Below are 13,519 nucleotides of genomic sequence, written 5' to 3'. Positions count from 1 at the left end.
TGGCGGACCGCAGTCCGAATCCGGACCTTTCGAGTTTTTGATTCGGACTGCACCTAATTCTTTTTTTGAATCATTAGCTCCACTTTTGAAGTTTTATTTTATAAAATGACATTTATCGTTTTGAATATATATGAAAAGAACTATAATACCATAATAAACAATCTTAATTAGCTAATAATCATTAGCCGGCCGAAAAAGTGCGTGTTTGAGGATGCCGGAATATAATTTCTGGAAAGACCAGACCCAAATATTTTTGAAGTTTCGTATGCGGAACTTCGGTAAAAATGGTTGAGTAACCCTGGTATAGGCCACTTACTGTGAAATGTTAGTTGATGTTACTAAGCTCATTAAATCTCTCAAAATAGGTACATTTGCTACAAATAAGATCGATCCCCTTTAATTGCGTTTAATTTATTATGTAAATATTGCCCGCATTGGCTAATTTTCTGCTTCGTAAATTTTGATCACTAGAAAGGGATTAAAAATTGGCTGCGAACCAACTCCTAAAAAAAAGTGAATATTTTGACAGACAGTTTTGTTGTTATCATGGCGAGATCGGGAAAGCATTTTGTATTCCCGGCTTTCTCAAGTTACATTTCTATGTATTCCTATTGCCGCATAACAGCAGTTGAATAATCTGGTATATGATATTTTGAAACGATAAATCGGGCAAAAATACTGACTTTTGAGGTTTTTATCAAATATAGATTCCGGTTTTATTTGGTCCAACTTACAAAGCGATTGTGAAGCGAATTCTCAAAACCCATAACTGAAATCAGGTAAAAACTATTTCAGGATATGTAACGTGTTGAATCTGTATTAAATGGCTATATCGCAAGCAAAAAATAATTACCCAGATAAAATTTTTATTTTTTTTTTCGATACACGAACTGACTAATTTTCTGCTTCGTAAATTTTGATTACCCAAAAGGGTGAGTCATTAGCAACCTTCCATCTCTCATCGATTCGGTAACATTTTGGATTTCCGTTGCCAGAAAAACTGAAAGTAATAGTCTATACTCTATATTGCAAAACAATATATGCCTATTTATAAACAATACGATCAATTGTAACCGAACTGGCGGAAAAAATGCTACGTTTTTAATGCCCTTATCCTCAATCTGGCAAACTTTTTGTATTTCAAGCTCTCTCGAGACAAAAATCTCTAAATATTGATAAAATTTACGAAACAGAAAATTAATCAATGCTAAAGAACTGTGTAGATAAATGAGAGTTTATTAAAAAACTTTCAGTCCCAGTTTTACACTAGGTATTGTGACACGTGTTGCAGTTAAAAAAAAACTGTATGGTAATGGTACTTCCGTAGTATGTGTACCAGGTTAGAGTCAGGCCATAATTTTATTCTAATTTTCCGTGCGATCTCTGGGACTGCGTTCTTATTCAAGTGAATATACCCCCTGCCCATGGGTTTTAGTCCCTTTACACAACTTGATGTGAAGTAGACGAACAAAATTAGTTGCCTCCATATTGGTACACACACTTCTGAAGCGCCGGTGTTTCATATCAAGACAGGGAGGGATTGGCCAGGAAACATATGGGACAATATACAGCACTAGTTACGAGTATTTCGACTCGAGAAAAAATACTACAGTCATACTGTCATAAGTTGACAATATTTCTATTCTAGTTATCAGAAAAATTAAAAACAATTGTCAATACCGAAAAACAATATATGCATATTTATAAACAATACGATCAACTGTGACCGAACTGGCGGAAAAAATGCTACCTTTTTAATACCCTTATTCTCAATCTGGCGAACATTTTGTATTTCAAGCTCTCTCGAGACAAAAATCTCTAAATATTGATAAAACTTACGAAACAGAAAATTAGTCATTGCTCAAGTATTGCGTAGATAAATGAGCGTTTATTAAAAAACTTGGTTCTCCCGAAGTATGTGAACCAAGAGGGCGGAAACCGAAACGTGTACCAGGTTATGGTTAGGCCATAATTTTATTCTAATTTCCCTTATTTCAGTTCTATTACGAGAAATTATGACTTAACCATAACCTAGTACACATACTACGTCCCGGTGTCCGCCATCTTGGTTCACATACTTCGAGAGTACCAAAAACCTCGTAATTCAATATTAATGAAGTCACATTTTTACCCTATGTATTACGGTTAGAAAACTGTATCGAATAATATACTATTTAAAGCACAAGTTATGAGTAAGTTTTGATTCGGGGAGAGATTCGTTCATATTGTTTTTTGTGTATATCTTTCTTTCGGCGCTCCCGTAGTATGTGTACCAAGATGGCGCACAACCTGATAACTCTAACCTGGTACACGTACTATGTTCAGGTTGTGCGCCATCTTGGTGCACATACTACGGGAGTACCCTTTTTTAGTTTTGTTTTTTTGAGACAACTTACACATTTGTCTGGTAATGTGCATCAAAATTTTATAGGGATTACGAGAGATGAATGCCAGCCAACGTTTTAATCTCTTTTCAGTCAACCAGTCAATTTAACCCGGTTAACGGATAAAATGTTTTCCTTGAAATTCCCAGCCCTATTGATCAGTAGTTTAATTTTCATCGTGCATAAAGATCCACTCACGACATGCAAATTACAATAAATTATATAAAAAAATGCATTTCATGGTGAAGGGAGACTCGGAAAAACCAATATATTTATAAAATAGAGTGTCCATAAAGTCTTAAAAACAATTTAAAATTGCAAAGAGAATTTATCGATACCATATATTGTTTTGGCCCTCACAGATGTATTACATGAAGTGACAATACAATAAAACAAACCAGGTAAAGATATATTCAGAACTGACTTTATAATAAAATTGAAATTGTTAAGAACTTTATGGACACACTGTATATATAAAAGAAAATCATTTCAGGGTAAACGGAGACACGAGAAAACTAATACCAATAATAGTTATCGAGCAGCGGCACTCTTTATTCAATTTATTACACGCGAGGTGAAGCGGATTTGAAATCAATATATTGTTTTGGCCCTCACGGATGTATTAAATGAAGTAAAAAATTTAAACAATTACTGAATAAAAAGCAACAAATCTGGATAAGATATATTGATAACTGACTTCATAACAAAACTGGGACTTTATTGACACCATGTATATATATGAAAAAAAATTGCATTTCGGGTTGATGTGAGACACGGGAAAACCAATACTGCATGGTTATCGAGCAGCGGCACCTTATTCAATCTATTACACGCGATGTGAAGCGGATTTGAAATCATTATGTGTAAGCTACTGTGCTAACACAGTTAATCAAACAACTTGACAGCATAAATATCACGTCCATCAATCGAATAAACATTCGACAAATAAGCATCTGTTATGAAGGACTTATTAGACCAGTGGTGTAGAGCGCGGCCATATCGTTGTCCGCCGAGTTTTCTAGTGGGCCTCTAATAAATTTCAAATATCAGATTCGGATTCAGATATTTATTTTCGTCGTGCAGCAAACATCGTACGTATGAACCAAAAGTATAAACTAAATAATTTTATCAAAAAAAAACGCACAATATTTTAATTGCAAGGGACGGGGGGTCGCGATAAAGACGATCACAGTCATCCAAGTCAGCGACACAACTTTTCAGCAGCAGATCACGTCAAACAATTACGAAAGTATATTGGCATAAATAAAACACAATTTGGGAGCAAAAATTCACGAGTAAACGGGAGATTCTATGAAAGAAAAAACGACGAAATATGTCAATTTTGAGCTCTCTTGTCAATACAATTATGGCAGAGATACACAAAAAGGTTATAAAAATCCAACATTACATATAATTTTTTTGCCAAATTGTTTTAGTTCATATATCAAAAGATTATACATTACATTCATTTCAACTAAACAAATTAAATGTCTTTTAGCAAGTTTATTACGTAGTTGAATTTAAAATTTCCAACAAAATTGTGGGGCATTGAAACCTTTTCTATTTTACTTTTGGCGCCTCACTTAGATTTTACCCACCACTGTGTAAGACATAGTAAGTCGATCCTGGCCTGTTGCTCTGTGTACGGCAGTGGTTCTCAAACTTTTTGAGCCGCCTTTTTTGGAATTTGTCAAATCTCGCGCTCTACCTATGAAATAACTAGCTAACAATAAGCTACAAATACCAGACAATAAGGCGAAAGTATGTTTTATACAAATTATACAATGAAAATGGATGGAACGTAAAAATCTAAAATAAAAAAATGTAAATATCCAAAATAAGGCGGGCAAGATCAAATCCAATAAATATTTTTATTATTAATTGGCTTCACGCCCCCTCAAAAAATGTCTACGCCCCTTTCGTGGGACGCGATTAACCGTTTGATAATGTCAATCGAGAAGTCAAATAAAATTTCTAATGTGCTTTTTCACGGTTACTTGAGCTTCGTTACGTGATTTTGCCGTTGTCGAAGATTTTAAATGTCGCCACAATCGGCTGAATGGATGTTATGGGTGAATTGAATCTCACCCATCTAGAAATCATGTCTTGTTTGAAATTTAGAATTTGAAAAACTCATAAAAAATATCGGGGCTCCCGAAGTATGCGAACCAAGATGGCGGACATCGGAATGTAATATGTGTACTAGGTTAGGGTTAGGCCATAATTCTAAGTATAAATACTACGGGAGGCTCTTGGCTAGTCTTCGAGCTGATAATAGGTCTAAAATAAGGAAAATTGGAAAAAAATTATCGCCTAACCCTAACCTGTTACCCATGTTACGTTCCGATGTCCGCCATCTTGGTTCGCATACTTCGGGAGCACCAAAATATCTTGGTATATTTTATACTCATATATATATATATATATCGGCTCGGAGGTGTGGCGCTTCGTGCTAAGCGTTTGGAATACGCTCGCCACCGCACCTCTGATGACCCTGTGTGGATTCGAAATTTCGAATCCAGTGGTCGATGGTTGTGTGCGAGAAGAATGCTGGACTCCTCGCAGCTGTAGTTTGATTCACGTAATAACCGGTCGGTTACGACTTCCTCCACAACTTAGTCCACCTATCTAAAACAAACAACTGGTTAACTAATACCATACCCGACATGGACCGGTAACTGGACGAGAGCCCTTGGTTCGCCACATGAGTAGGTCGTCGTATCGACTTTCCTCTCCTCTGGGATAAGTATGTGGATCTTATCCTAACTCATATATCGGCTACGTCGCTTATTCAGGTCTTTCGCTTCGTATAAGGTGCTGTACAACCAGTCACTGATATCTACCGATATGTAAGGAACTTTATATTTGGAGCAGCAGAAAGGTACTCCAGAAGTATGCGCACCAAGATGTCGCACAACCTGAATCCTGACCGGTACACGCACATACTATATTCAGGTTAATTCTGGAGATCCAGCTGAAATTTTGGCTCATTCTATCTTGGGCAACATCTGCAAACTGTATTGAAATCGGTGGGATAAAGTCGCTTTGTAACATTTGTAAGATGCGTTCCCAAATTCTCACCCATGAACAAGGCACAAGATAAGCGGTGACTTATACACAAAGCGAAGAGATCCGTTTCAATTATATCCACTCTGAGGATGATGGCCGGGCTTTCTGTAACATACAGAAATGGTCGAACTTGGAAATCAGAAATTTTCGGGGACTTAAACACAAACCGAGGGCGCTTCCGAAGTATGTGTACTATGGCGCACAACCTGAACCCTAACCTGGTACAGATACTATATTCAGGTTGTTCGCCATCTTGGTGCCCATACTTCGGGAGCTCCAACCGTAGATGTACACACAAACCGAAGAGATATCGCTTCAACTAACTATGTCTACTCTGCACATAATCTACATCAGGGGTGTGCCACGCTTTTCACCGGCGGGCCAAATTCAAGTAACTGGGTGAAGCAGCGGGCCGCACCATTATTTAATATGAACTTTCTCGTAATTACCGGTACAAAAATTGTTTATTTTTGCTAGTTATCTTACGGAAATATTAGGGTTTCTTGTAGAAATAGTGAGTTGAACGCAAACTTGTGTCACTGATATCAGTGCTTCTATCCAATGCCAGACTGAAAGCTTCACACGATTTCAATCTCTCTTTCAAAGTTTCTTTGATATTATCTGAAAGCGGGAAAGGCTGGTTTGCTCCACCAACTGTTTTTTCTTAGGGCATGCATATTCTGTAAATATTGTCAAACAGTTTTTAATAAATTCTCCGTCACTGAAAGGCTTTCCCTTTTCTGCCATACGTTCACAAAATTCAAAACTCAACTTTGTCACCAGTTTTGAGTCCTTTTTGTAAGTGGTAAAAACACTTTGTTGTTTTTCAATGGATTTTTCTAAATGTTCCATTTTGTCTACTCGTGCCTGGCCAAGAATTTTATCAAACTGGGAGGAGTGCTTAGTTATGTAATGACGTTTAACATTATACTCTTTGATAACTGCAATAGGACTTTGACAAACGATGCAGACAGCACCTTGGTTGTGTGGGACAACAAAATATTTTGTACACCATTCACTGTTTAATACCCTTCCTTCTTCATCAATTTTTTGCTTCTTAGCTGCCGACATTTCACTAGCCCTGAAATCATCAAAAAAATATTACCCTCACGAAACTAGCAAAATAGGCTACTGAACTGCTTCAAATTCTAGTGTCTAGCAATCACTATGAGGGATTATTACATTACAATGTATTGTTGTAAACAAGCGAATCAAGTGAAAAAGCAATGGCGGTTAACAACAATTCACGCCTAGTAAAATAACACATTTTATCTATAAATGTAATTTGCTAGACAGAGCTTATAACTGAACGAGTCTAAACCACAAATCCAAAGAATGCTTACGTCACGTACTGTCATAATCAAATTACTGTTTCTATCTAAGCTACTAAAAAGATACACGAAGTCTTAATCGCCAGGTCTAATTAAACTGTCGGATTGGAATTTTATGCTTGATGGGTAAAAATCAAGGGTATTGACAAGGGCCACACTAAATGGCTTGGCGGGCCGGGTTGTGGCCCGCGGGCCGCCGGTTGCACACCCCTGATCTTACCCCTGTATTTACATCGATAAAATAGAGACGCTTCATCACTTTTATGTGATACGTTCCCAAATCCTCACCTGTGAACAAGGCACACAACAAGCGGTAACTTATACATAAAAAGAAGAGATTCGGTAAAACTATATCGACTCAGCACATCTCCTGATCACTGTATTTACTTCTGGGAGATTACTCGCGTTGTACAATTCACATAATGTGATTTAAAATCCTTCACCTCTAAATTGCAACGTAAATTATTCAAATTAAATGTTTGTTTCTCATGTTTTATTCATTACAAGTAAAATGCATAATAATACAAGACCTGTATTGGGTGTGGCAGCCAGTGGCGTATCTAGGGCATGGCAGACGTGGCACGTGCCATGGCGTCCTTCGGATAGGCCCGCAAAAACACACACACTATATTTACTTCTGTGAGACTACTCGTGTTTCACAATTGACATCATACGTTTCAAAGCTTCAGCTTTAAATTGCAACGTAAATTATTCAAATTAAATGTTTACTTTCTATCTTTTATTTATGACAGGTAAATAAAAACAGTGAGCCTTTCTCTAATATGAGACCTTTCTCGGGGTCGGTTAACAGCCAGTGGCGTATGACAGCCGTGTCTCGTGCCGTGGGCGCCATTCAAATAGGAGCGTAAAAAGGCGAAAAAAGGGTGCTCCCGAAGTATGCGAACCAAGATGGCGGACATCGGAACGTAACATGGGTAACATGTTAGGGTTAGGCGATAATTTTCAATTTTCCCTATTTAGTCCTATTATCAGTTCGAAGACTAGCCAAGAGTCTCCCGTAGTATTTATACCTAAAATTATGGCCTAACTCTAACCTAGTACACATATTACATTCCGATGTCCGCCATCTTGGTTCGCATACTTCGGGAGCCCCGAAAAAAGTTTTAATGATGAACTGACCCCTCAAAGTCGCGCGCAATGAATTTCGGGTGGTCTCAAAAAGTACACTCACGAAGTACTATCTTTTTTTAGACTTTTGATTCGAAACACAATTACTAAATCTAGTGCAAACATAAAATGTTTAATTTGATTGTTGGATTTATATGATGGATCACTTTGGGAACCTATTGACCATCACATACTGTAAAAAATAAAATTTTTAGGTGTTCTGCAATGATATTTTTGCAATGTAAATCATTTAAATTTAATGTTTGCTTTATATATTTTATTCATGATAAGTAAACCACGAATTGGGTCGCATGTACAAGTTACAACAGAGGTGAGCAAGGTTTTGGGTGCCGAAAGTTTTGCCCCCCTAGACTGTCGGGCCATGTAAGTGTGACGTAAACAGTTACATTTTATTAACAATGTTTATAGTTTTACAAAGCAAAAGTGAAAACCAATAAGCCTCGAGCCAAAACAAAATTTATTCGCAATCTCAACAAATTCAATGAGTTACTTTTCGGCTAAAACATCAAAATTTAGTTTCCGTTTAGTTGTAGCAGCATGGCCAGATTGAATTGCCTGATTTGGCTCACGGGAGTTATACAAGTTGCATGTTAATTGCAGTTCGCCATTCTATTTTTCCTCGCCAGCTCATCGGCACACTTTATTCACATCAGTGGAATTGAGTCGTGTCGTACTATTTGTATGATCATTGGCGTGTCTGGCAGGTCGAAGTGCACAGCACCTTATAGGGGTGAGTTTGATGATTTAAATAATAATATAACAAACATTTCACTGTTTCTTGATCTTTGATTTATTTATTCTCATGTATAACAACATCCATAATTTGTTTATCACCAAGGTTAGGTTTTTAAAGTTAGGTTTAAGGGGATGTATAAACAGAAACTTGCACCGGGTAGGAGAAAAGTCTGACACAACTCTGTGAATGATTCGTTTTTAAATCCTTCATATCTAAATAGCACCGTGAATCGTTCAAAATAAATGTTTGCTTTTCATATTTTATTCATGGAAGGTAAAAATGGGAACCACGAACTTGATCGCTATCATTAGGTTCTGAAATTTATGCGTTCGCGCTATAAATTTTAATAACATTTAAACGGGGGGGGGGGAAGTCATCAAGGCTCTCCGAAACCCAAATCGTTGAAAGTATCAATTTCTAATTGTTTAAAATTGTTTGGCGATTAAGCTAAAAGCAAAACGTTTGGGTTTGAAAACTGCTCGTTAATTATTCATGTTCAGGTAACTTAAAAAATTCTTAACAATCTGGTGAGGCGAGATAAAAGTTTGCGGAGAGCGAAATTGGGAATTTAATCCAAAACTTTTTGACCGTTAACTAGAAAAAAAATGACCGGTCGAGCGGGTTTAGGGCAAAGTATTTCTTCAGGATTTTATCGTTAACCGGGTTTGAAAATGAAAATTGCAGTCGAAACGATTTCACCGTTGACCAAATTTGACCGGTTAACCGGGTTCAAAACTTGGAATTTAAGTTGAAACTTTTTGACTGTAATTACTTTTCGACTTTGACTGTAAACCCTAAAAATTTAACCGGTTAGCCGTGTTTAAGATTGGAAATATCAGTCTTTTGACTGATAATCGGACAAAATTGACCGGTCCACCGGGTGAGAACTAGACGCATCATTAAAATTGTTTCCGCCGAAACATATTCAATATTACACTAAAGTAGTTCTATTGCGGAAATATTCATGTTTTAAGACTTTAAGGGATTTGCTCTCAAAGTAAACCCAATCACAGAAACAAGAAAACTACAAAATCAACATTTAAACGAACTAAATAAGATTGAGAAAAATAAGCGTAAAATTCAATACCACATACCGCGTAATCGTAATTTGTTACTTATCGATTTTAATCGGTAAGTATCTTGATAGGTATTTGTCTGTCTGTCTGTTTGTCTGTACGCGATATTGCACGCGATATCTCACGAAAACGAGATTAGATCTGCTAATCTCGTAGCGGCGTGCTTATCTTATATCTCACACTTTTGCATTTAATGGCGGTCTCTTTTCCAATTATATTCAAAATCACTCATACATATAACTAATAACAGTTCCATTACATTTGAACCCACGACAATTGCACCTGCATACTATTGCACCTATGGAAATTTTTTTTGTTTCACGGATGGTTGAACCCATGCTAACCCTAACCCATGGGTTTAGCACCCGCATATAGATTGAACCCGCGGATATACGCATGGGTTCAAATGTACGTGGGTTCAAATGTACGCTCACCCTAATAACTAATAAATTAGAAATTATTCAGTTAGGTTAGGGTTAGGAATGTAGATTGCAATGGAAATTCAAATTTTCGAAATATTCCAAACCGTGACCCTAACTGAATAATCACTGTTATTTTAACACGTACGGGTGCTTCTCTTATATCTCAGATTTTTGCATTAGTGATGGGGATTAGTACAAACGATCTTAAGATTTTTTTACCTCCTTCACTTCAAACGAGGCTTGAGACAAGGATGACTCTTTTCCAGTTTTATTCAAAATCACCAAAACATATAACTAATAGGATCTATTTTTGATTTTGCCTATAAAATGGTTAGTCTTTAAGTCGGTCACGAAAATTCAGTGAATACCTGCATTGGATTAGTACAAAAGATCCTAAGATTTTTTTTATCTTCTTCACTTCAAACGATGCTTGAGACAAGGATGTCTCCTTGTCACCCAAACCTATAACTAATAGGATCTTTTTTTGATTTTGTCTATAAAATGGTTAGTCTGTCGGTCACGAAAATTCAGTGAATACCTGCATTGGGTTATATTATTTATATACTCATATCAGGGTTATAGAAATTAATATCCAGTTTGATACGAGATCGACGAGATTTTGAATTTTGAAAAAAAAATTTTGACCGTTTACCAGACAAGTTTGACCGGTTTACCGAGTTTAGAGCGGAGTATTTCTTTATGATTTTATCGTTAACCGGGTTTGGAACAGATAATTTCAGTCAAAACGATTTCCCCGCTAACCAAATTTGACCGGTTAACTGGGTTCAAAACTTGGAATTTAGGTTTGAATTTAACTCTTTGACTGTTAACCATTAACATTTAACCGGTGAACAAAGTTTAATATTAGAAATATCAGTCAGAACACTTTTGACTGTTTACCGGAGAAAATTGACCGGTTTACCGGCTCAGGACCTTATAGTTATAGAAATTCATGAGGCGATACCTCGAAATTTCATATTTAGTATGATGTCATAAAGTTGTGCATGACTGTCCATGAGCGTTATCCAATAAGAATAAATTATAAATTCGGCGCTCTAGAAGTATGTGTCCCAATATGAAGGTAACTAATTTTGTTCGCCTATTTTACATCAAGTTGTGTAAAAGAACGGAAGCCTATGGGCAGGGGGTATATTTACTTGGGCAACACAGACAGTCCCCGAACTCGTAAAAGAACTAAAATGAGGAAAATCGGAATAAATTTATGGCCCAACCCCACCTCAACCAGAGCGTAATAAAATGGGAAGGCAATAAACCGGGTAGGGTGCTCCCGAAGTATGCGAACCAAGATGGCGGACATCGGAACGTAACATGGGTAACAGGTTAGGGTTAGGCGATAATTTTTTTCCAATTTTCCTTATTTTAGTTCTATTATCAGTTCGAAGACTAGCCAAGAGCCTCCCGTAGTATTTATAGCTAAAATTATGGCCTAACCCTAACCTTGTACACATATTACATTCCGATGTCCGCCATCTTGGTTTGCATACTTCGGGAGCCCCCTGGGTAGATTCCGATCTTACAAAAATATAAAATGCCTTTCCTACATCACCAGCGCTATTCGAATTAAACCTCTAAAACAACTAATTTAATCGATTTCATTTCCGCATATACACGATGAGCTTTCTCGACGGTAAATTCACTGACATACTAAAATATTGTTAAATTAATTTGGGTATTTTGTACAAAGACCCCGACACTAATGCAAAAATGTGATATTTGAAAAAAAAAACTCTCGCCACGTTTTTGAATTACAAATTATTGATTATCTAGTTGGTTTTAGAAATGATTTAAAAATTTTAATTTCTACTGTAATCTGCATTTCTAACTCTAACTCAAACTGGATGATTTTTTTTTTCTGAGCGATGCGAAGGTGTTTCTTTTGTGGTGAGGGATTTGTACAAAAGATGCAATTACTTAAAATACAAACAGTATGTACGATGGTTTGGCGACGGTTTCAGCTATGTCAGCATCGCTGGTTCCAAAGACTTGGAATTTGAAACCCCTCATCAACCAAAGTGTAATAAATTGTGCGGTAATGTCGAACTTGAAAGCTTCCAGTCGTTATAAAAATATTAGCTCTTTATACATATCGTTAGATTTTAGTGACTGCATGTGCAGAGACTCGTTGAGAGTGGTATCCGATCACTCCAAACAGTAACCGGAGTTCGCGTTGTCGAACTGTTTGTCTGTTTCGCAGGACCTTGGGTTATTTAATGGGGTCATTGATTCTTTTGATCAAGGTAAACAGATATTTGTTGATACATAATTCGATGCTCCCAAAGTATTCGTACCAAGATGGCGCACAACCTGATTATAGTATGTGTACCAGATCGGGATTGATTCAGGTTGTGCGTCATCTTGGTTCGAATACTTCCGGAGCGCCCATAATTCTGCTATTTTTAGTGTTATGTTTTAAAAGTGGCGACTTTATAAAACTTGCGAGCTTCCCGATTGACATTCGCATAGCTGAATAATATAATAAGAAATGTTCCATGTTAAAGTTCAATTTCCACCATACCGATAACTACACCCAGTGAAATATTCAATCGTTTTTTAATTCAAAAAATTACACTATTCAAACTGAAATGCTCACATAACTAATTACTATCGATTTTTAGTTTTGTGCTTTTAGCTTCCGCGGCCGATAACCGAACCGACTTACATATTCAAATACTTTTTATCGACAGACCAGTCAAATTAAATCAGCATTTTTCCAAGTTTTTTATGTTTGAACTGCGACAGCTAATCGATGAATATGCGGTCGTGTGTATGCTGATGGTATTATTACGTCAGACTAATCCAATTATTACGCGTGAATGGACATTTATGAGGTCTTCCGCAGATTCAATTTGACTTTTGCTTATTAAGTCTGAATTTACTGACTTTATTCATAAACCAAAAAAGCTTCCGACATTTTTATAATGTAATTTCGGCATATGAATGAGAGCTACCGCGTTGCTGTAATGGCGTAGTTATATTTAAAATTTAGGAGTGATTGAAGAAAAAATAACAGAAATATTGCTCTTGCCGGATTTGGGGCTCGGACCCACGCAAAACGCAGAACATTTGTTGTAGGAAAAGATTTATATTTGTCCTTGGGAATGGTTTCTGTGTAAGATGGCTAAATCATATGGCGAAAGCCTCTTAATATTTTAACATAAAGGACGATGTGGCACATCGTATTTAGCGTTAGAAATACGCTCGCCATCGCACCTCCGAGTACCCCTCGTGAATTCACAGGTTTGAATTTCGTTGGGGTTAATCATGTGTGAGAAGATTGCTCGACACCTCGCGCCGTAGGGTCGCTGGTCGGTTACGGCGTCATTCACCATTA

Source organism: Styela clava, chromosome 3, assembly GCF_964204865.1.
Source record: "Styela clava chromosome 3, kaStyClav1.hap1.2, whole genome shotgun sequence".
Taxonomy (NCBI): Eukaryota; Metazoa; Chordata; class Ascidiacea; order Stolidobranchia; family Styelidae; genus Styela; species Styela clava.
Note: the sequence above shows the minus strand (reverse complement) of the source record.